Source organism: Macaca mulatta, chromosome 19, assembly GCF_049350105.2.
Source record: "Macaca mulatta isolate MMU2019108-1 chromosome 19, T2T-MMU8v2.0, whole genome shotgun sequence".
NCBI lineage: Eukaryota > Metazoa > Chordata > Mammalia > Primates > Cercopithecidae > Macaca > Macaca mulatta.
Window position 1 is genome coordinate 45900913 of NC_133424.1, and position 24045 is coordinate 45924957.

Consider the following 24045-nt stretch of genomic DNA (forward strand, 5'->3'; position numbering starts at 1 on the left):
AGACTCTCCCTTTCTCCCTTAATCTCCTAGCCTTGTTTCCACATGAATAAGCTCTCCCTTAGCTGAGAAAGCCGGATGAACTCCTTTTGGCTCCATCATTTGCAAGGCTTCAAGGACTCCTTACCTACCCCCTTCCTCAAGGAGTTAACTTGTAAGCAGACTGTCAACATATCAAAGAGTCTAATTAACTGATAAGGTACTGAAGCAAGCAATGTATGAAGTTCCCAGGATTTTGCTCAAGAGATAACACCATAAATAAAGCCTTGAGTTTGTGTTTGGCAGAGCCCACATATATAACATCTTATGAAAGAGCTAGAGCCCTTGCACCTGGAAACTGTTTCTCTGTAATCATTTGTCTTTTTTTTTTTTTTTAAACTTTTTACATGTTTTTACTTCTGTAGAATTGTTGCAACTGAGCTCCCCCTCCCCTTCCTAACCCGAAATATAAAAGAAAATCAAGGCCGGGCGCGGTGGCTCAAGCCTGTAATCCCAGCACTTTGGGAGGCCAAGACGGGCAGATCACGAGGTCAAGATCAAGACCACCCTGGCTAACACGGTGAAACCCCGTCTCTACTAAAAATACAAAAAAAAATTAGCTGGGTGAGGTGGCGGGCGCCTGTAGTCCCAGCTACTCGGGAGGCTGAGGCAGGAGAATGGCGTGAACCCGGGAGGCAGAGCTTGCAGTGAGCTGAGATCCGGCCACTGCACTCCAGCCTGGGCGACAGAGCGAGACTCCGTCTCAAAAAAAAAAAAAAAAAAAAAAAAGAACAAGCCCCTTCTTCAGGGCCGAGAGAATTTTGAGCATTAGCTGTCTCTCGGTCGCCGGCTAATAAAGGACTCTTAAATTTGTCTTAAAGTGTGGCGTTGCTCTAACTCGCTCAGGTACAACATTTGGAGGCCCCAGCGAGATCTACTTCACCACTGGGCAAGAGCCGGGCTCGCTCCGGCCTCCCCTGGTCGGATGGCCCGCTTATAGGTGGGGGTGCCACCTGAAAAAGAAATTTTACAGGTCCCTGAAAGGCGACCGTCTTCCGGTGGAGAGCAGATCGACTACCGTGTGTGTGTGCTGACAAAAATTCAACCTCTGAGTCCTCAGCTTCTGACCCCGGGGTCAGGTAAGTCAGATTTGACTTCGATTTGGTGAGAGGGAGGCAGCCCTGACGAGGGCATCCCTCTCTTTGACTATCCATACTCCAGGATGCTGGAGGATCGAGTCTTGGTTTCTGGCAGGCTGGCCTCTCCATTAAGACTAGTCTCTCACTCTCTTCCTCTTTCTTTCTCTCTCTTTCTCCCCCTTTCTCTATCATTCCCACTACCTCCTCTTCTCGTTCGGGTCTCCCGAGACCTTTTGTTTAAAATGGAAAAAAATATATATATATATATATAAAATATTGTTATAAACTCTGAGTGAATGTGTGTATGACTGAGGAGTCCAGGGGCATGCTTATGGATCTCCAGTTTGTAGCTCCATGGTGAAAGCTACGGAGTTTGAGTGGGCCCTCACCTGCAGTTCCGTGGTGACCTCATAAGGCTTAAGGCAGCATTGGGCATAGCTCGATCCAAGCCGGGGGTTTATACCGGCCCGCCAATGCTAAGAGGAGCCCAAGTCCCCTCAGGGGAGTGGCCAGGCGGGCATCTGATCCCAACACGGGACCCCCTCCCCTTGTCTGTCTAAAGAAAAAAAAACTGCTATAATTGTTTATATACCCTAGGGTCTATAGTTTGTTTTATGTTTATTGTCCTGCTCGGTGTCTATTGTTCTATTTAATGGTTGTCAAAGTTTCGTATGTCAGGTCGTCGATATTGCCCAAGACGTCTGGGCAAGAATTTCTTCAAGGTCCTTAGTGTTGATTTTTTATCACAGGAGGTTAAATTTCTCATCAATCGTTTAGGCTGGCCACCACAGTCCTGCCTTTTCTGTCAGAAACAAATCAGGTGTTGTTATGGAAACGAATGTGAAGAACATTCACCTGATTGGGATTTCTGGCACCGTGAAGGTTGCTGGCATTTAGATAGTCACACCCCATGTCCAAGTGACTGGGCCACCCCAGACTAAACCTGTGGTGGGTTCAAAATAGCCACCCTGCAGACCTCCTTGCTCATCTCTTTTGTCATCCTGTAACTTTTCCTGTGCCCTTAAATAGGGCACTGTGCAGAGAAACCTATGCCCACACTGCTTTACTTTGGTTAGACTCTTATTCTATTCCTCGGTGGCTACTCTCCTACCTTAGGAAAGATCTGAGTGGCCCTTTTCCTCCTTATCCCCACACCTTACCCTGTACCTCTCATTTTCCGGTGTCACAGCAAGTCTAGCAACTCCAGGATGTGGCTCTGCTGTCACTCCTCAAACGCTTGAAAGAAAAGGCTGAGTTTGGGCTATTTGCCTTTGAGTCATGGAGACACCAAAAGTATTTAGGCTACAGGTCCAGGGAAAGAGGAAGGACACCTAGGTCCGTCCAGTCAAGGAGACCTTGGGGTCGGCCTCCAGTCCTCCTCCCTCAATCTTAAAACTACAGTTAACCAAAATGTGGGAAGTGGCATTAGCAATTGTGGTCTTTTTGCTCCTTCTGGTTATGTTAATTCTGTTCTTCCGATACTCCGCCCACGAGGGAGTGAGTTTCTCTGTCCGTGCTGGGTTTAATATCTCTGCTCAAACCTTGTTAAATTTCCTCCAAAAATGGGAAACTCCTCTTTCCAGCCTTGTAAGGATTGGAGCCCTCTCCAATGTATGTTGCAGAATTTTTCTCTAGGCTTCTCAGGGGACTATGGAGTCTGCCTTAATAAAAGGCAAGCTCTGGACACTCTGCGAAGTAGAATGGCCAAAGTTTGGAGTCGGGTGGCCCCCAGTAGGGTCACTGAACCTCGCAATTGTTCAGGCTGTGTGGTGGGTTGTTACTGAAGCTCCCGGCCACCCTGATTAGTTTTCCTACATTGACCAATGGCTGAGTTTGATCAGGAGCCCCCCTCCATGGTTCCGCTCATGCACCATTCATAATTCTGCCTCCAAGGTCGTTTTGAGCCAGACCGCATTTTCGTCTCGACCCTTAGCCAGTTCGGCTCCCCCTGTATTGCCTCCCTCTGATGAAGAGGAGAGTCTCCCCGACCCAGTCCTGCTGCCTTATAACCATCCTGCTCCCTTGGAACCTTTTTCCCCCACCAGAAGGGAAAAAGAGGTGGACAGCCCCGCTTAAGGAAGGACTAATGTACTTATTGCAAGCAGACTGGACACTGGAAAAAGGAATGCCCGCTTCAGCCAGAGGAAAAATTAGAAAAGAAAAAGGTCCTTACCCTCCCCATTACGGAAGAGCCTGAAGACTGACGGGGCCAGGGCTCCCTTGCTCTTGGCCCCCAGGAGCTCATGGTGACTGCTACAGTGGGGAGGCCAGCCTGTATGCTTTCTAGTAGCTACCGGGGTAGAGCATTCGGTACTGCAGACCCCCTTGAGCAGTGTCTCTACTAAGAGAGTGGCTGTACAAGGAGCTATCGGAGCTATTCAAGAATATCCTGTCACACACTCATGAGAAGTGAGCTTGGGACAGGAAAGAGTGACTCACTCATTTCTTGTGGTTCCAGAGTGTCCTTTTCCTCTCCTCGGATGAGACCTGCTCCATAAGTTATAGGCTTCTATCTTCTCAGCTCAGCAGGCTCACCTCACACTAGGAAATACAGCGCCCCCCACTGCTCAACTCCTGCTAACTACCCCTCTGTCGGAGGAATACCTTTTAGTTTCTCCATCACAACCACTGGAAAATAGTACTGATCCTCTCCTGTTGGACTTACACTCTTTTCCTGAGTTTGGGCCGAGTCAAACTCCCCAGGACTGGCTAAACACCATCCACCAGTGGTTGTAGAACTCCTGGCCACCGCCATGCCAGTCCAGGTGAAACAATATCCCATGTGTCAGCCGGCTAGGCAGGGAATTAATCCCCATATTCAGCGACTGTTACAAGCTGGCATGCTCACACCATGTCAGTCCGCCTGGAATACTCCATTTTTGCCAGTCCAGAAACCTGGAACGAATGATTACTGGGCGGTACAAGACTTAAGGGAAGTTAACAAATTGACTGTTACTGTCCATCCAACCGTCCCTAATCCTTATACTCTACTTAGCCTGCTCCTGCCAGAACATACAGTATACACTGTCCTTGACCTAAAGGATGCTTTTTTTGCTCTTCCTCTGGCCCCCAAGAGCCAGCCGATCTTTGCGTTTGAATGGACAGATCCTAGCTCTGGGGACGCTACCCAATTGACTTGGACTCGATTACCTCAGGGTTTTAAAAACTCCCCAACCGTTTTTGGAGGGGCTCTCCAGCAAGATCTTATACCATGCCGAGCTAGCCACCCTAACTGTACTCTTCATCAATATGTACATGAACTTTTATTAGCTCCTGAAACTATGGACAGTTGCCTGCAACATACTAGAGACCTGCTTTACCTCCTTCAGGAGCTCTGGTGTGGAGTCTCAGCCAAAAAGGCCCAGCTTTGTCTTCCCAGAGTGTCCTACCTGGGATGCAAGATAAACCAAGGAAAAAGGGCACTCACTGGTGCCCGAAAAGAAACCATCCTATGAATTCCCACTCCCACCACCACCACCAAGAGACAGGTACGTGAATTCCTGGGGGCCGTGGGATATTGTCACCTCTGGATATTGGGGTTCGCGGAGATTGCCAAGTCCCTGTACACTGCTACAGGAGGGAATGACCCGCTAGTTTGGACAGACACAGAAGAACGGGCTTTTCAAAACCTGAAAAAGGCATTAACTGAAGCCCCTGCTCTAGCCCTCCCGAATATCTCAAAGCTGTTTCACTTGTCTGTCCACGAAAGCCAGGGAGTTGCTAAAGGGGTGCTTACTCAGACTTTAGGACCCTGGAGACGCCTGGTAGCCTATTTGTCTAAGAGGCTGGATCCTGTGGCCTCTGGATAATCAAGTTGTCTGCAAGCCATAGCGGGCTACGGCAAACCTAGTCCAAGAGGCTAAGTTAATTCTGGGCCAAAGTTTAACCCTTACGGCCCCTCATACTGCAGTATCAGGGTTTACTGTTAGATCAGCCTTGTCTGACTTTCCTTCAAGATGTCTCAATCCAGCTACTCTACTCCCTGATCCAGACTTCACTACTCCTGTCCATGACTGTCAGGAACTACAGAAACTGGCCGACCTGATCTCCAAGATGCGCCCCTAAAGAAGGCGGACGCACGCCACCGTGTTTACAGACAGTAGCAGCTTCCTCCAGCAGGGGGTATGAAAGGCTGGTGCAGCCGTTACCACGGAGACAGATGTGCTATGGGCCCAGGCTTTGCCAGCAAACATCTCAGCACAAAAAGCGGAATTGATTGCCCTCACTCAGGCTCTCCGATGGGGTAAGGATAATAGTATTAACATTTACACTGACAGCAGGTACGCCTTTGCTACTGTACTGTGTACATGGAGCCATCTATCAGGAACGCGGGCTACTTACCTCGGCAGGAAAGACTATCAAAAACAAAGGAGAAATTCTAGCTTTGCTTGAAGCCCTGTGGCTCCCCCAGCAGGTAGCTGTGATCCACTGCAAAGGACATCAAAGAGAAAACACGGCCGTTGCCCGTGGTAACCAGAAAGCTGACTCAGAGGCTTGGGACTCAGCCTGACTTCCAGTCACGCCTCTAAACTTACTACCCGCAGTATCCTTTTCACAGCCAGATCTGCTTGACAATCCCACGTACTCAACAGAAGAAGAAAAACTGGCTTCAGATCTCGGAGCCAATAAAAATCAAGAAGTTTCAGAGAGAAGGACTCACTCCTGCTTGGAAGGTACCACACACACACTGTCATCCTCACCACGCCAACGGCTCTGAAGGTGGACGGCATTCCTGCTTGGATTCATCACTCCCGCATCAGACAGGCCAACAGAGCCCAACTAGAAACATGGGTCCTCAAGCCTGGGTCAGGCCCCTTGAAACTGCGCCTAAGTCGGGTGAAGCTCTTAGATTAATTCTTTTTATTTACCTCTCTTGTTTGTTTTTGCCTATCATGTCCTCTGTGCCTTCCTATTCCTTTCTCCTCACCTCTTTCACGACAGGACGTGTATTTGCAAACACTACTTGGAGGGCAGGTACCTCCAAGGACGTCTCCCTTGCAGTTGATTTATGTGTGCTGTTTCCAGAACCAGCCCGCACCCAGGAAGAGCAACGCAATCTGCCGGTCACAGGGGCGGGAAGTGTCGACCTTGCGGCAGGATTTGGACACTCTGGGAGCCAGACTGGATGTGGAAGCTCCAGAGGTGCAGAAAAAGGACTCCAAAATATTGACTTTTATCTTTGTCCTGGAAATCACCCTGACTCTAGCTGTCGAGATACTTACCAGTTTTTCTGCCCTGATTGGACATGTGTAACTTTAGCCACTTACTCTGGAGGATCAACCCAATCTTCAACTCTTTCCATAAGTCGTGCTTCTCGTCCTAGATTGTGTACTAGAAAAAATTGTAATCCTCTTACTATAACTGTCCATGACCCTAATTCAGCTCAATGGTATTACGGCATGTCATGGGGATTAAGACTTTATATCCCAGGATTTGATATTGGGACTATGTTCACCATCCAAAAGAAAATTCTGGTCTCAGGGAGCCCTCCTAAGCCAATCGGGCCATTAACTGATCTAGGTGACCCTGTGTTCCAAAAGCACCCTGACAAAGTTGATTTAACTGTTCCACCGCCATTCTTAGTTCCTAAACCCCAGCTAAAACAACAACATTTTCAACCCAGCCTGATGTCTATACTAGGCAGAGTACATCACCTCCTTAACCTCACCCAGCCTAAACTAGCTCAAGATTGCTGGCTATGTTTAAAAGCAAAGCCCCCTTTTTATGTAGGATTAGGAGTAGAAGCCACACTTAAACATGGCCCTCTATCCTGTCATGCACGACCCCGTGCTCTCACACTAGGAGATGTGTCTGGAAATGCTTCGTGTCTAATTAGTATTGGGTATAACTTATCTGCTTCTCCTTTTCAGGCTGCTTGTAATCAGTCCCTGCTTACTTCCATAAGCACCTCAGTCTCTTACCAAGCGCCTAACAATACCTGGTTGGCCTGCACCTCAGGTCTCACTCGCTGCATTAACGGGACTGAACCAGGACCTCTCCTGTGCGTGTTAGTTCATGTACTTCCCGAGGTATACGTGTACAGTGGACCAGAAGGACAAGTTCTCATCGCTCCCCCTGAGTTACATCCCAGGTTCCACCACACCACCCCGCTCCTAGTTCCCCTCTTGGCTGGCCTTAGCATAGCCCGATCAGCAGCTATCAGTATGGCTGCCTTGGTTCAAGGGGAAACTGGACTAATGTCCCTATCTCAACAGGTAGATTCTGATTTAAGTAACCTCTGGTCTGCCATAGATATACTACATTCCCAGGTAGAGTCTCTGGCTGAAGTAGTTCTTCAAAACCGCCAAGGCTTGGATCTACTATTCCTCTCTCAAGGAGGTTTATGCGCAGATCTGGGAGACAGTTGTTGCTTCTATGCCAATCAATCTGGAGTTGTAAAAGATACTCTTCAAAAGGTTCGAGAAAATCTGGATAGATGTCAGCAAGAACGAGAAAATAACATCCCCTGGTATCAAAGCATGTTCATCTGTAACCCATGGCTAACTACTTTAATCACTGCGTTAGCCGGACCCCTCCTCATCCTACTGTTAAGCTTAATTTTTGGGCCTTGTATATTAAATTGGTTTGTTAACTTTGCAAAGCAACGCACAGCTTCTGTCAAACTTATGTGTCTTAAAACTCAATATGACCCCCTTGTTATAACTGAGGAATCAATGATTTGATTCCCCCAAAAACACAAGTGGGGAATATAATACCTAACCTTGCTTTTTTACTAACTTTGTTTTTAGACTTTCCCTTTCTCCCTTAATCTCCTAGCCTTGTTTCCACATGAATAAGCTCTCCCTTAGCTGAGAAAGCCGGACGAACTCCATTTGGCTGTGTCATTGGCAAGGCTTCAGGGACTCCCCACCCACCCCCTTCCTCAAGGAGTTAACTTGTGTAAGCAGACTCTCAACATATCAGAGAGTCCAATTAACTGATAAGGTACTGAAGCAAGCAAAGTATGAAGTTCCCAGGATTTTGCTCAAGAGATAACACCGTAAAGCCTTGAGTTTGTGTCTGGCAGAGCCCACGTATATAACATCTTATGAAAGATTTAGAGCCCTTACACCTGGAAACTGTTTCTCTGTAATCATTTGTCTTTTTTTTTTTTTTTAAACTTTGTACATGTTTTTACTTCTGTAGAATTGTTGTTGCAACTGAGCTCCCCCTCCCCTTCCTAACCCGAAATATAAAAGAAAATCAAGCCCCTTCCTAGGGGCCAAGAGAATTTTGAGCATTAGCCGTCTCTCGGCCGTCTCTCGGTCGCCGGCTAATAAAGGACTCTTAAATTTGTCTCAAAGTGTGGCATTTCTCTAACTCGCTCGGGTACAACACCTTTATTTGAGATAGGAAGGCTAGATGGAACCGACTGACTAGTTCTTCTCACAAGTCACATACGATTTGGTAGTTTCCTGAGGTCAGGCTTTTGTTACGTAGCACAGAATACTCTGGGCTTATTTCAGAATGCCTATGTTTCCTTGGGTATGTCTTAGAATGATTATTTTCCCCCTCTTCCTGCCTGAAGCATGAGATAATTGTTCTCCAGTCTTCATCATGAGAGTCTGGTGGGTCTCCTGGAGGTAAATCTCATGAAAATACGGGTGCTGCTCCCATGATAAGACTGGGCTCCCAGGAGTTTTTAAGTTGATGGGTGCTGACGAGTTGATGGGTGCAGCACACCAACATGGCACAAGTATACATATGTAACAAACCTGCACGTTATGCACATGTACCCTAGAACTTAAAGTTGTAAAAAAAAAAAAAAAAAAAAAAAAAGACTCAAGCTTGTCCACCATTAGCCTCCAGCAATTTGTTAATCACTGTTCACCTATCAGTTGCTGGCTCCAGTGGCTTCTGCTTCTCAAAATCTGATCCTCTGTATTTGCTGTGTCTCCAGTTTTGGGGGCATTGCTTTGCCCTATGAACTCAATTCTCTGATGGATCTAAGAAGAGTTACTGATTTTCAGTTTGTTCAACTTTCTGTTGTTGTGAGGATAGGAGTAACAAGGTCTTTAGATGTTGGAGTAGAAACCACAAATATATATATGTGTGTGTGTATATATATTTGTATATATATGTGTGTGTATATATATATATGTACTATTTCTCATTATCAAGTTTTATTTTCCCCAAACAAATGCTGGATAGTTATAAAAGCTATACAGCATATTTGTCCACTAATTTCATCATTTTCATCATTTCTGTGCTTCTCAATTCACTCTTCTGGTTAATGATTTTTATATCACTACTTCTTTGTGTGCATGGTTATTATTTATTGGATGCCAGACACTGAATTTTACATCATTGAATGTTGTATTTGTTTGTATCGCTTTAAACAATGTTGGACCTTGGTATGCCATTCAATAAAATTACTTAGCAGCAGGCTTTTCTCTTGCCTGCTTGGCACTGGGTCTTTCTCTTTTAAACTTTTTTAGTATAAGACCAGAACAGCCTTGAGTCTGTCAGCCTCATTCTTTAGGTATACCTTTCTATCTGGTGTTTTCTATACTAATAGGTGTTCCGCACTGGCAGGTGAACACACAGTTCCCAGCCCTGGATGAGCTCAAATAATTGGGACATTGCTTTGTAGGGGTTCCTTTCTAAACCTCAGGTAGTGTCTGGTCATGCTTGTGCAGATCAGGACTTAGCCAAAGATTTACACGGAGAGTTCTGCAAATCTCTGCCTCTCTCCTCTCTCCTATTATCCCACCTAAATTATACCCACAATGGTCGCCATATATACTTATTTTTCTTCTACATTGTAAGCAGGAATAATTGTAGGGCTCACATGTTGTAACTGAGCGAGTTACAGAGAAACGCCACACTCTGAGACGAATTCAAGAGTCCTTTATTAGCCGGCAACTGAGAGACGGCTAGTGCTCAAAATTCTCTCAGCCCCGAAGAAGGGGCTAGATTTTCTTTTATACTTTGGTTTAGAAAGGGAAGGGGAGGAGTCTAGTTAAAACAATCTTAGATAAGTAAAGCAAGCAAAAAGTTAAAAGAATAGTTACAGGAAAGCAAACAGTTCCAGGTGCAGGGGCTTTAAATCTATCACGAGGTGATAGTTGTGGGGCTTTGAGTGTTATCAACCGGACGAATTTCTAGGAACTGCAGATATCGCTTGCCACAGTATCTTATCAGTTAATTGCATCCTTGGATGTGCCGGGAGTCTGCTTGCACAAGTTAGGTCCTTGAGGAAGGGGTTGGGTAAGAAACTGTAAGTGAAGGAGCCAAGATGGAGTCTGTCTGGCTCTCAGCTAAGGGAGCGTCAATTCAGGTTAAAACAAGGTGGGGTATCACATTCCCCATTGTGTTTTTGGGAATCAAATCATTGATTCCTCAGTTATAACGAGGGGATTTTATTGCATTTTAAGATATGTAAGCTTGAAAGAAGCTATGCGTTGTTTTGCAAAGTTAAGAAACCAATTTAATATACAAGGCTCTCAGACTAAGCCTAACAATAGGAGGAGAAGGGGTCCAGCTAACCTAGTGATTAAGTAATTAGCCACGGATTCCAGTTAAACATGTTTTGGTACCGGGGGGTGTTATTTTCTCGTTCTTGCTGGTGTCTATCTAGGTTTTCTTGAACTTTTTGGAGAGTATCTTTTATGACTTTAGACTGATTGGCATAGAAGTAACAGAACTTTTTGGAGAGTATCTTTTATGACTTTAGACTGATTGGCATAGAAGTAACAGCTCTTTCTTAGAGCGGCACATAATCCTCATTGAGAGAGAAATAGCAGATCTAAGTCTTGGCGGTTTTGAAGAGCTACTTCAGCTAGAGACTTCACTTGGGTATGTAGTATATTTATGGCTGATTGGAGATTACTTAAATCAGCATCTACTTGTTGAGACAGGGACATTAGTCCAGTTTCTCCCTGAACCAGGGCAGCCGTGCCGACGGCTGCTGATCCAGCTATGCTAAGGCTGGCCAGGAGGGGTACAAGGAGTAGCGCGGCTTGGTGTAATTCAGGGGGAGAAATGATAAGTTGTCCTTCTGGCCCACTATTCACATAGACCTGGGGGAGTATATGAGCCAACACAGACAGGAGAGGTCCTGGTTCAGTCCCATTGATGCAGCGAGTGAGACCTGAAGTGCAGGCTAACCAGGTATTGTTAGGTGCCTGGTCGAGACTGAGGTGCTTAAGGAGGTAAGCATAGACTGATTACAGGTAGCTTGAAAGGGAGAAGCAGATAAGTTATATCCAGTGCTAATTAGACAAGAAGCCTTTCCAGACACGTCTCTTAATGTGAGGGCATGGGGGCGTGTATGACAAGAAAGAGAGCCAATTTTAAGTGCGGCTTCTACTCCTAATCCAACATAACATGGAGGTTTGGCCTTTAGGCACAACCAACAATCTTGGGCTAGTTTAGGCTAGGTGAGATTGAGGAGGTGATGTACCCCGCCTAGAATGGACTTCAGGCTGGGTTGGAGGTGCTGTCATTGCAGCTGAGGTTTGCGAACCAGGAGTGGCAGTGGGACAGTTAAATCGACCTTGTCTGGGTATTTTTGGAACACAGGGTCACCTAAATGAGTTAAAGGCCTGATTGGCTTAGGAGGGCTCCATGGGACCAGGATTTTTTTTTGGATGGTGAACATAGTTCCAACATCAAATCCTGGGCTATAAAGCCTTAATCCCTATGACATGCCATAATATCACTGAGCTAAATGGAAAGGGTTGAAGATTGGGTTGATCCCCCAGAGTAGGTGGCCAAAGTTACACATGTCCAGTCAGGGCAGAAAAACTGGTAAGAATCTCGACAACTAGAGTCAGGGTGATTTCCAGGACAGAGGTAAAAGTCAACATTCTGAAGTCCTTTTCTGCACCTTTGGAATTTTCACATCCAGTCTGGCTTTGGGAGTGTCCAAATCCCGCAGCAAGGTCGATGTTCCCTGCTGCTATGACAGGCAGATTGCATTGTTCTTCATGGGGCACGGGCAGGCCCTGGGAACAAAGCACATAAATCGACTGCAAAAGAGACTTCCTTGGAGGTTCCTGCCTTCCAAGTAGTGTTTGCAGACACACGTCCTGTTGTGAAAGAAGTGAGGAGGAAAGAGTAGGATGGGGCAAAAGCATAATGGGCAGAAACAAACAATAGAGGTAAATAAAAAGAATTAATCTGATGGCTTCAGTTGACTTAGGCACAGTTTTAAGGAGCCTGGCCCAGGCTTTGGGACCCATGTTTCTTGTTGGGCTCTGTTGGCCTTTTTGATGTGAGAGTGATGAATCCCAGCTGGAATGCCATCCACTTTCAGAGCTGTTGGTGTGTTGAGGATGACGGTATGAGGTCCTTTCCAGGTAGCAGTGAATCCTTCTTTCTGAAACTTTTTAACGTACACCAGGTCACCCAGCTGTAAAGAGTGGCAGGGCCCCGTCTGGTCAGGAACTGGATTAGGGTGAGCTCCCTGGACAAGTGGCTGGATGATGTCTTGTACCTGTTGGAGAGACTTCCTTATTTTTACTGGCCTGAAGATCTGAAGCCTGTTTTTCCTCCTCTGGGGAATATTTTGGATGATCTGGCAAGTCAGGTTGTGGAAAGGACACTGCAGGCAGCAGGGTCAGAGGCGCGACTGGGAGTCAAGCTGCTTCCTGGGCTGTAGAGTCTGCTCTTTGGTTACCACGGGCAATGGCCATGTCTTCTTTTTGATTTCCTTTGCAGTGAATTACAGCCACCTGCTGGCAGTGCTTGGGCCTACAGTATATCCATCTTCATAGTGACGGCAGCACCAACCTTTCAAACTCCCTGCTCAAGAAAACTGCTACTGTCTTTAAACACGGTGGCGTCTGCCTCCTTTAAAGGCACATCCTGCAGATGAGGTCGGCCGGTTTCTGTAGTCTCCAACAGTTCTTGGCAGTCATGGACAGGTGTGGTAATGTCTGCCTCTTGGTGGTGGGAGTGGGGATTCGCAAGATGGCTTCCTTCCGGGCGCTGGTGAGTGCTCTTTTTCCTTTGTTTATCTTGTACCTTAGGTAGGACACTCTGGGAAGAAAAAGCTGGGCCTTTTTGGCTGAGACCCAATACCCAAGCTCCTGAAGGAGGTAAAGTAGGTCCCTAGTATATTGCAGGCAGCTGTCAGTAGTTTCAGTAGCTGATAAAAGTTGTCTACGTACTGAAGAAGAGCACAATTGGGGTGACTGGCTCGGAATGGCATAAGATCCTGTTGGAGGGCTTCCCCAAAAAAGGTGGGGGGATTTTTAAAGCCTTGAGGTAACCGAGTCCAACTTAATGGGATGGTGTCTTCTGAGCCAGGATCTGTCCATTCAAAAGCAAAGATAGGTTGGCTTTTGGGGGCCAGAGGAATAGCAAAGAAGGCATCCTATAAGTCAAGGACAGTGTATACTGTATGTTCTGGTGGGAGCAGGCTGAGTAAAGTATAAGAGTTGGGGACAGTTGGATGGACAGTAACTGTCTGCTTGTTAACCTCCCTCAAGTCCTGTACAGGCCGGTAATCATTTGTTCTGGGTTTCTGGACTGGCAAAAATGGAGTATTTCAGGCAGACTGACATGGTGTGAGTATGCCAGCTTGTAATAGTCACTGAATATGGGGATCGATCCCTTCTGTAGCCGCTGACTCATAGGATACTGTTTTACCTGGACTGGCATGGCAGTGGCCAGAAGTTCTACAACTACCAGTGGATGATGCTTTGCTAGCCAGGGTCCCCTGGCTAGTGCTCTGTGATGGGGTCCCTTCCTTTTAGGCTTCCTGGATGGCCGCCACTAAGATTTTCGCTTGTCTTTTGGATGCTTTCTCAGTGGCCTTTTCAGCTGCCGCAGCTGCCTATTTTTGTTTTTCAAACTCTCGATTGTCAAAAACTTTCTGGGTACTTCTAAAAGCTGGCTAATGTTCATTCCAGCAAATCCCTCCAGCTTTTGCAATTTTCTTTTAATATCAGGAGCTGCCTGAGCCACAAATGCCAAATTAATGCATTGCTATTCTAGGGAGACGCCGGGTCAAAGGGGTGTAAATCCAGTAGGCCTCCTGGAGGCGTTCTAAAAATGCTCCAGGTGACTCATCAGGCCCCTGGACAACTTCAGTTGTCTTAGACAGATTCATGGGTTTTTGAGCAGCTCCCTTGATGCCCACAAGGAGATACCGGTGAAAACCATCTAAAGCCCTCCTTCCACCTGAGGAGTTAGGATCCCAGTTAGGCCAGGTAGAGGGAAAAACCTCCTCGAGGAAGTTTTGGGCTTCCCCCTTGGGTCTACTGGCTGATGTATGGAAATACTTTCTGGCTTCTCTTCGGATACGATCCCTCTCTTCAGAGGTGAAGAGGGTTAAAAGGAGTTGCTGACAATCATCCCAGGTGGGCTGGTGAGTCCGGAGCACGGACTCCATCAGTGAGGTCAGAACCTGGGGCTTTTCAGAGAAGAGGGGATTATGAGCCTTCCAGTTGTACAGGTCAGAAGTAGAGAAAGGGACATAAACTAAGAATGGAGCTGAGCGCTCATCACCCGAAGGGATTTGTGCCTCTCTCAGCAGGAGGAGGGGGGCTACCTCCTCCTGCCATGGCCACAATCAGGAAGCAATAGGAAGGGACACCACAGGAGATGTAGTCAAGGGGACAAGGGAAGATTCTGGGGGAGCAGGAGGGTTATAAGGCGGTGGAACTGTGTAAAGAAAACTTTCCTCTTCTTCAGAGAGAGGCAATATAGGAGGAGCCAAGGGAGCTGAGGATCAGCACAAAAGTGTGGTCTGGCTTAAAAGGACCTTGGAGGTAGGATTATGAACGGTGCATGAGCGGAGCCAAGGGGAAGGGCTCCGGACCAAGCTCAGGCATTGATCAATGTAGGGAAATTGATCAGGGTGACTGGGAGTTCCAGCAATGACCCGCCACACAACCTGAACAGCTGTGAGATTCAGTGACCCTTCTGGGGGCCACCCAGTTCCAGACTGTGGCCATTTTACTTCACAGAGTGTCCGGAGTTTGCCTTTTTTAAGGTGGACCCCATAATCCTCTGGGAAACCCAGGGAGAAATTTTGTAACATACATTGGAGAGGGCTCCAGTCTTTATGAGGCTGGGAAGAAGAGTTTCCCATTCTGGAGGCAATTTAACAAGGTTTGAGCAGAAATAGTAAACCCAGCACAGACAGATAAATTCATGACCTGGGGGCCTGTAGTATAGGAAAGACAAAAGTATTATAACCAGAAGAAGTATGAAAACAACAATAGTCAACACTTCTTGCCACATAAGGACTGTCTCTTTAAGCTTTGAGATCTAGCGGGAGGACAAGAGGTGGGTCCAAGGCCAGTGGGACCTACGTGATCCCCCCCTCCTTTTTAACCTATAGCCTACATATCTTTGGTGTCTCCACGACTTGAAGGTAAAAAGTTAAAACTTGGCCTTTTCTTTTAAGGGTTTAAAAAGGGAGGACGGAGCCAAGTCTTGGAGACGCTGGACTTGTTGCGACACAGGAAAACGAGATGTATGGGGTTAAGGCTGGGGATGAAGAGGAAAAGGGGCCACTCAGATCTTTTCAGGCTGGGAGGAGGCGTGTTGGGCAGCGCTGGGTCACCAGGGTGACTCTGCCGTTCCCCTGCCCCACCTCCAGGCCCCGTCAGGCACTGCAAGCCTGGCTCAGAAGCCTGGCCCTGGGCCAAGGTCACCGCAGCAGCCTGGGCCCCTGCGTTCTGAGCCGGGTGCAGATGCACTGGTGCTCGGGGAAGTTGGGGGCTTTGACGCCTGAAGGTGCAGGAGCCGGGTGCCCGCGGGGGTCTTTGGGGCAGGAGGTCCGGCACCATCACCCTCCACTCCTCGCTTGTGGGTCAGGAGCCCCTGCCTTGGGGAAGGAGGCTGTTTTTTTCGTAAAGTGGCAGAGGTGTGCCTGGCCCCTGGGTCTGGCAGCCCGAAGAGACATGCCTGAGACCTCTGGACAGAGTAGAGCAGTATGGGTGGAGGTTTCCCTGCACAGTGCCTTGTCCAGGGGCATGGAAAAAGTTATGGGATGACAGAAAAGATGAGCAAGGAGGTCTGAGGGGTGGCTATTTTGAATCCACCACTGGTCTAATGTGGAGGTGGTCTAGTCACTTGGGCATGGTGTGTGGCAATCTAAAAGCCAGCAACCTTTATGGTGCCAGAAATTCCAAACGGGCGAATGTTTCCCACACTCTTTCCCATAACAACACCTGATTTGTTTCTGACAGAAAGGGCAGGACTGAGATGTCCAGCCCAAACGACTGATGAGAAATTTGACCTCCTGTGATAGAAAATCAGTACTGAGGACCTTGAAGAAGTTCTTATCCAGTTGTCTGGGGCAGTATCGACGATCTGACATACAAAATGTTACCAAACAAGACAATAGACCCTGGGCATATAAACAATTATGACATTTTTTTAATAGACAGACAAAGGGAGAGGGTCCCATGATAGGATCAGTCAGATGCTCACCTGGCCACTCCCCATGAGGGTACTTAGGCTCCTCTTAGCATTGGCGGGCTGGTATAAATCCCCGGCTTGGATTGAGCTATGCCCGATGCTGCCTTAAGCCTTATGAGGTCCCTACGGAACTGCAGGTGAAGGCCCACTCGAACTCTGTAACTTTCACCGTAGAGCTACAAACTGGAAATTCAAGTGCAAGCCCTTGAACTCCACATTCACGTACTCATTCACACGGAATTTATAACAGTTTTCTTATTCCCGTTCCAAAACAGAGGTCTCTGGGAGACCTGAATGAGAGAAGGAGAAGGATAGAGAAAGACAGAGGTGGGGAGAAAGAGAGAGAGAAAGAGAGATAGACAGACTAGTCTTAACAGAGAGGCCTAACAGAAAACCAGGACTCTGTCCTCCAGCATCCTGGAATGCGGGCAGAGTCAAAAAGGGAGGGCCCTTGTCAGAGCCGCTTTCCCCTGAGAGAAGGAAAGTCAGATCTGACTTACCTTCCCAGGATCAGAAACTGAGGACTCAGGAGTTGAATTTTTGTGGGCACACACTGGTGGCCGATCCGTTTCCCTGTGGAAGACAGGGTCTTATGGGCCCCTGGAACATCTTCAGGTGGCGCCTCCCCTATAAGTCCGCTGTTTGCCCTGGGGGAGCCTGGAACGAGTCTGGCTCTCATCCAGTGGCAAAAAATCTCACTGGGGCCTCCAAATGTTGTAACTGAGCAAGTTACAGAGAAACGCCACACTCTGAGATGAATTCAGGAGTCCTTTATTGGCTGGCGACTGAGAGACGGCTAGTGCGCAAAATTCTCAGCCCCAAAAAAGGGGCTAGATTTTCTTTTATACTTTAGTTTAGAAAGGGGAGGGGGGAGTCTAGTTAAAACAATCTTACAGAAGTAAAGCAGGTAAAAAGTTAAAAGAATAAATGGTTACAGGAAAGCAAACAGTTCCAGGTACAGGGGCTTTAAATCTATCACAAGGTGATAGACGCGGGGATTTGTGTGTTATCAACCGGAGGAAATCCTAGGAACTGCGGATATCGCTTGCCACAGTATCTTAGCAGTTAATTTCATCCTTGGATGTGCTGGGAGTCTGCTTGCAAAAGTTAAGTCCTTGAGGAAGGGGGCGGGTAAGGAGCTGTAAGTGAAGGAGCCAAGATGGAGTCTGTCTGGCTCTCTCAGCTAAGGGAGCGTCAATTCAGGTTAAAACAAGGTTAGGTATCACACACATACTTTGTATCTTCTTCGTTGAGATCCCAGTCCTTCATTGCTTCTTCCCCAATGCCTGAAAATTGTGTTACTGTTTTCATATATTGCATCTGGTTTTCTTCTTGTTGAAAGCAAGAAAAAATTCTGGTCATTTCATTAGATCATAGCATGAGGCAGAAATCAGGCTCCTTCTTAATTTAGTAAATGGCTTATAATCAATTCTATTAATATTTACTTAGATTCTCAAATTCTCCAGGAATGATACCCCAAAAATTCATATTCATACATGACATGCTTCATTTCTTGATTGAGCCAACAACATCTGTTCAGTCAATCTTGACTTTGGAAGAGCTCAGAGCAAAAGTTCCTAGCAAGGTCTTTTATGTTTCTCTTGCTATATGACCAGAACCAGTTGTCTAGACATTTATGCCAGGTAAAGGTGTTTTAGTCTGTTCAGTCTCTTGTAACAAAAACCGTAAACTGAGTTGCTTATAAACAACAGAGATTTATTCCTCGTAGTTCTGAAGGCTGAGAAGTCTAAGATCCAGATGCCAGAACATTCAGAGTCTGGCGAGGGCTGCTTTCTGGTTCCTAGAGGGTGTCTTCTAGCTGCGTCCTCATGTGGCTGAAGGGTCAAGACAGCTGTTTGGGGCCTCTTTTATAAGCGCACTCATCGCATTCATGGGAGTTCCAACTTGTTGACTTAATCATCTCCCAAAGGTCCCACACCTTTCAAAACCACCATATTGATGATTAGATTTCAACATAGGAATTTTGAGGGTTACAAACATGCAGACTACAGCAAAAGCCATTGGTAGACACAATGGCCCTTGGGGCCATGAGGGATTTTAGATTGAAAAAAATGTTTTTATTATACTTTAAGTTCTGGGATACATGTGCAGAAGGTGCAGGTTTGTTACATAGCTATACATGTGCCATGCGGGTTTGCTGCACCCATCAATCCGCTATCTACACATTAGGTATTTCTCCTAATGCTGTCCCTCCCATAGCCCCCCACTCCCCAACAGGCCCCAGTGTGTGATGTTCCCCTTCCTGTGTCCGTGTGTTCTCATTGTTCAACTGCTACTTATGAGTGAGAACATGTGGTGTTTGGTTTTCTCTTCTTGTGTTAGTTTGCTAAGAATGATGGTTTCCAGCTTCATCCATGTCCTGATAAAGCACAGGAAGTCATCCTTTTTTATGGCTGCATAATATTCGATGCTGTATTATGTGCCACATTTTCTTTGTCCAGTCTATCATTGATGGGCATTTGGGTTGGTTCCAAGTCTTTGCTATTGTGAACAGTGCCACAATAAACATACGTGTGCATTTGTCTTTATAGTAGCATGATTTATAATCCGTTGGGTATATACCCAGTAATGGGATTGCTGGGTCAAATGGTATTTCTGGTTCTAGATCCTTGAGGAATCGCCACACTCTTTCATAATGGTTGAACTAATTTACACTCCCACCAACAATGTAAAAGCGTTCCTATTTCTCCATATCCTCTCCAGCATCTATTATTTCCTGACTTTTTTTTTTTTCTTTGCTTCAAGTTTTAATCAAAGCTTTTATATAAGATTACTTTATTCCTGCATCTTCTCAATTGTTTCTTCCTTGTATTTGCCCTTTTCCTTTCCTACTTGGCGAGATTTGGCTTTCCGTTCAAGGATCTTTTTGCGGTCTTTGTCCAGTTTTAGCCTAGTGATAACCACCTTGCTGGGGTGAATGCCTACGTGGACCGTTGTGCCATTAGCCTTTTCCCGCTGCACCCGTTCAATGTAGATAACATACTTCTTCCTGTAAACCTGGACTACTTTGCCAACTTGCTGACCTTTATAGTGTCCTCGTACAACCTGAACTTCATCATCCTTTCGGATGGGCATGGATCGCACGTTGTACTTCTGTCTCAGCTCTTTGGAAAGAGGGGAAGACATAATCTTCCTGCGAATGTGGGAAGGTGCATTGAAATGCCTTTTGCGATTCTTGCTTCGGAAGTCACAAAGGGATTAAACTTCATTTTGGCCGCTCCCACTTCGGTGATGGCCACAAAAGGGAAAAGCTATTTCCTGACTTTTTAATGATCGTCATTCTAAATGGCATGAAATGGTATCTCATTGTGGTTTTGATTTGCATTTCTCTGATGACCAGTGTGATGAGCTTTTTTTCATATGTTTGTTGGCTGCATAAATATCTTCTTTTGAGAAGTGTCTGTTCATATCCTTCACCCACTTTGATGGGGTTGTTTTTTTCTTGTGAATTTGTTTAAGTTCTTTGTAGATTCTGGATATTAGCCTTTTGTCAGATGGATAGATTGCAGAAATTTTCTCCCATTCTGTAGGTTACCTGTTCACTCTGATGACAGTTTATTTTGCTGTGCAGAAGCTCTTTAGTTTAATTAGATCCCATTTTCTATTTTGGCTTTTGTTGCCATTACTTTTGGTGTTTTAGTCATGAAGTCTTTGCCCATGACTATGTCCTGAATGGTATTTCCTAGGTTTTCTTCTAGGGTTTTTATGGTGTTATGTCTTACATTTAAGTCTTTAATCCATCTTGAGTTAATTTTTGTATAAGGTGTAAGGAAGGGGCCCAGTTTCAGTCTTCTGCATATGGCTAGCCTGTTTTCCCAACACCATTTATTAAATAGGGAATTCTTTCCCTATTGCTTGTTTTTGTCAGGTTTGTCAAAGATCAGATGGTTGTAGATGTGTGGCATTATTTCTGAGGCCTCTATTCTGTTCCATTGGTCTATATATCTGTTTTGGCACCAGTACCATGCTGTTTTGGTTACTGTAGACTTGTAGTATACTTTGAAGTCAGGTAGCGTGATGCCTCCAGCTTTGTTCTTTTGGCTTAGGATTGTCTTGGCTATGCGGGATCTGTTTTGGTTCCATATGAAATTTAAAGTAGTTTTTTCTAATTCTGTGAAGAAATTCAATGGTAGCTTGATGGGGATAGCAATGAATCTATAAATTACTTTGGGCAGTATGGCCATTTTCATGATATTGATGCTTCCAATCTATGAGCATGGAATGTTTTTCCATTTGTTTGTGTCCTCTCTTATTTCCTTGAGCAGTGGTTTGTAGTTCTCCTCAAAGAGGTCCTTCACACCCCTTGTAAGTTGCATTCCTAGGTATTTTAATCTCTTTGTAACAATTGTAAATGGGAGTTAACTCATGATTTGGCTGTTTATTATTGGTATATAGAAATGCTTGTGATTTTTACACATTGATTTTGTATCCTGAGACTTTGCTGAAGTTGCTTATCCTAAGTTGCTCCTTAAGTTGCTCCTTATCAGCTTAAGGAGATTTCGGGCTGAGATGATGGGGTTTTCTAAACATACAATCATGTCATCTGCAAACGGAGACAATTTGACTTCTTCTTTTCCTAATTGAATACCGTTTATTTCTTTCTCTTGCCTGATTACCCTGGCCAGAACTTCCAACTGTATGTTGCATCAGAGTGGTGAGAGAGGGCATCCTTGTCTTGTGCTGGTTTTCAAAGGAAATGCTTCCAGTTTTTGCCCATTCAGTATGATATTGGCTGTGGGTTTGTCATAAATAGCTCTTGTTATTTTAAGATACGTTCCATCAATACCTAGTTTATTGAGAGTTTTTAGCATGAAGTGGTGTTGAATTTTGTCGAAGGTCTTTTCTGTATCTATTGAGATAATCATGTGGTTTTTGTCATTGATTCTATTTATGTGATGGATTACGTTTATTGATTTGCATATGTTGAATCAACCTTGCATCCCAGGGATGAAGCTGACTTGATCGTGGTAGATAAGCTTTTTGATGTGCTGCTGGATTTGGTTTGCTAGTATTTTATTGAGGATTTTCACATTGATGTTCATCAGGGCTGTTGGCGTGAAATTTTCTTTTTTTGTTGTGCATCTGCCAGGTTTTGGTATCAGGATGATGCTGGTCTTATAAAATGAGTTAGGATTCCCTCTTTTTCTATTGATTGGAATAGTTTCAGAAGGAATGGTACCAGCTCCTCTTTGTACCTCTGGTAGAATTGGGCTGTGAATCCATCTGCTCCTGGATTTTTTTCTGTTGGTAGGCTATTACTACCTCAATTTCAGAACTTGTTATTGATTTATTCAGGGATTCAATTTCTTCCTGGTTTAGACTTGGGAGGGTGTATGTGTCCAGGAATTTAATCCATTTCTTTTAGATTTTCTAGTTTATTTGCATAGAGGTGTTTATAGTATTCTCTGATGGTAGTTTGTATTTCTGTGGGATCAGTGGTGATATCCCCTTTATTATTTTTTATTTTGTCTATTTGATTCTTTTTTCTTCTTTATTAGTCTGGCTAGTGATCTATCTGTTTTGTTGATCTTTTCAAAAAACCAGCTGCTGGATTCATTGATTTTTTTTAAAGGGTTGTTCGTGTCTCTATCTCCTTCAGATCTGCTCTGATCTTAGTTATTTCTTGTCTTCTGCTAGCTTTTGAATTTGTTTGCTCTTGCTTCTCTAGTTCTTTTAATTGTGATATTAGGGTGTTGTTTTTAGATCTTTCCTGCTTTCTCTTGTGGGCATTTAGTGCAATAATTTCCCTCTAAACACTGCTTTAAATGTGTCCCAGAGATTCTGGTACATTGTGTCTTTGTTCTCATTGGCTTCAAATAACTTGTTTATTTCTGCCTTCATTTCATTATTTACCCAGTAGTGAGTCATTCAGGAGCAGGTTGTTCAGTTTCATGTAGTGGTGCGGTTTTGAGTGAGTTTCTTAATCCTAAATTCTAATTTGATTGCACCGTAGTCTGAGAGACTGTTTGTTACGATTTCCATTCCTTTGCATTTGCTGAGGAATGTTTTACTTCCAATTATGTGGTCAATTTCAGAGTAAGTGCAATGTGGTGCTAAGAAGGATGTATATTCTGTTGATTTGGGGTGGAGAGTTCTGTAGATGTCTGTTAGGTTCGCTTGGTCCAGAGCTGAGTTCAAGTCCTGAATATTCTTGTTAATTTTCTGTCTTGTTGATTTGTCTAATATTGACAGTGGGGTGTTAAAATGTCCCACTATTATTGTGTGGGAGTCTAAGTCTCTCTTTGTGGGTCTCTAAAAACTTGCTTTATGAATCTGGGTGCTCCTGTATTGGGTGCATATATATTTAGGATACTTATCTCTTCTTGTTGAATTGATCCCTTTACCATTACGTAATGCCCTTTTTTTGGTCTCTTTTGATCTTTGTTGGCTTAAAGTCTGTTTTATCAGAGATGAGGATTACAGCACCTGCTTTTTTTTTTTTTTTTTTTCTTTCCATTTGCTTGGTAAGTATTCCTCCATCCCTTTATTTTGAGACTATATGTGTCTTTGCACATGAGCTGGGGTTCCTGAATACAGCACACTGATGGGTTTTGACTCTATCCAATTTGCCAGTCTATGTCTTTTAATTGGGGCATTTAGCCCATTTACATTTAAGGTTAATACTATTATGTGGGAATATGATCCTGTCATTATGATGCTAGCTGTTTATTTTGCACATTAGTTGATGCAGTTTCTTCATAGTGTCGATGGTCTTTACAAATTGGCATGTTTTTGCAGTTGTTGGTACCAATTTTTCCTTTCCCAGTTTAGTGCTTTCTTCAGGAAATCTTGTAAGGCAGGTCTGGTGGTGACAAAATCTCTCAGCATTTGCTTGTCTGTAAAGGATTTTATTTCTCCTTTGCTTATGATGCTTAGTTTGGCTGGATATGAAATTCTGGATTGAAAATTCTTTTCTGCAAGAATGTTGACTATTGGCCCCCACTCTCTTCTGGCTTGTAGGGTTTCTGCAGAGAGATCCACTGTTAGTCTGATGGGTTTCCCTTTGTGGGTAACCCGACTTTTCTCTCTGGCTGCCCCTAACGTTTTTTTTCCTTCGTTACAACCTTGGCGAATTTGATGATTTTGTGTCTTGGGGTTGTTCTTCTCAAGGAGTATCTTTGTGGTGTTCTCTGTATTTCCTAAATTTGAATGTTGGCCTGTCTTGCTAGATTGGGGAAGTTCTCCTGGATAATATCCTGAAGAGTGTTTTCCAAGTTGGTTCCATTCTCCCCATCACTTTCAGGTACACCAATCAAACATGGGTTTGGTCTTTTTACGTAGTCCCATATTTCTTGGAGGTTTTGTTCATTCCTTTTCAATTTTTTCCTCTAATCTTGTCTTCACACTTTATTTCATTAAGTTGATATTCAGTCACTGATATCCTTTCTTCCGCTTGATCAATTCGGCTATTGATACTTGTGTATACTTCACGAATTTCTTGTGCTGTGTTTTTCAGCTCCATCAGGTCATTTATGTTCTTCTCTAAACTGGTTATTCTAGTTAGCAATTCGTCTAACCTTTTTTCAAG

General features: G+C 44.9%; 2 long non-coding RNA genes and 1 pseudogene across 2 annotated transcripts in view; 2 read left to right on the forward strand and 1 right to left on the reverse strand.

The window, feature by feature from the left end:
• Window positions 1–881: 881 nt before the first annotated feature.
• LOC144337405 (uncharacterized) overlaps window positions 882–24045 on the forward strand; it is a 40232-nt gene continuing 17068 nt past the window's right edge. The window contains exons 1-2 of the long non-coding RNA XR_013410478.1: window positions 882–1115; window positions 12780–13052. This is a non-coding gene — a long non-coding RNA (uncharacterized LOC144337405). The remainder of the gene's footprint in view (window positions 1116–12779; window positions 13053–24045) is intronic.
• On the forward strand, window positions 2802–8418 carry LOC144337400 (uncharacterized). Its single transcript, XR_013410473.1, has 2 exons — window positions 2802–4603; window positions 5107–8418. It is a non-coding gene; the product is annotated as an uncharacterized LOC144337400 (long non-coding RNA).
• Window positions 19239–19768, reverse strand: LOC706177 (large ribosomal subunit protein uL24 pseudogene; annotated as a pseudogene).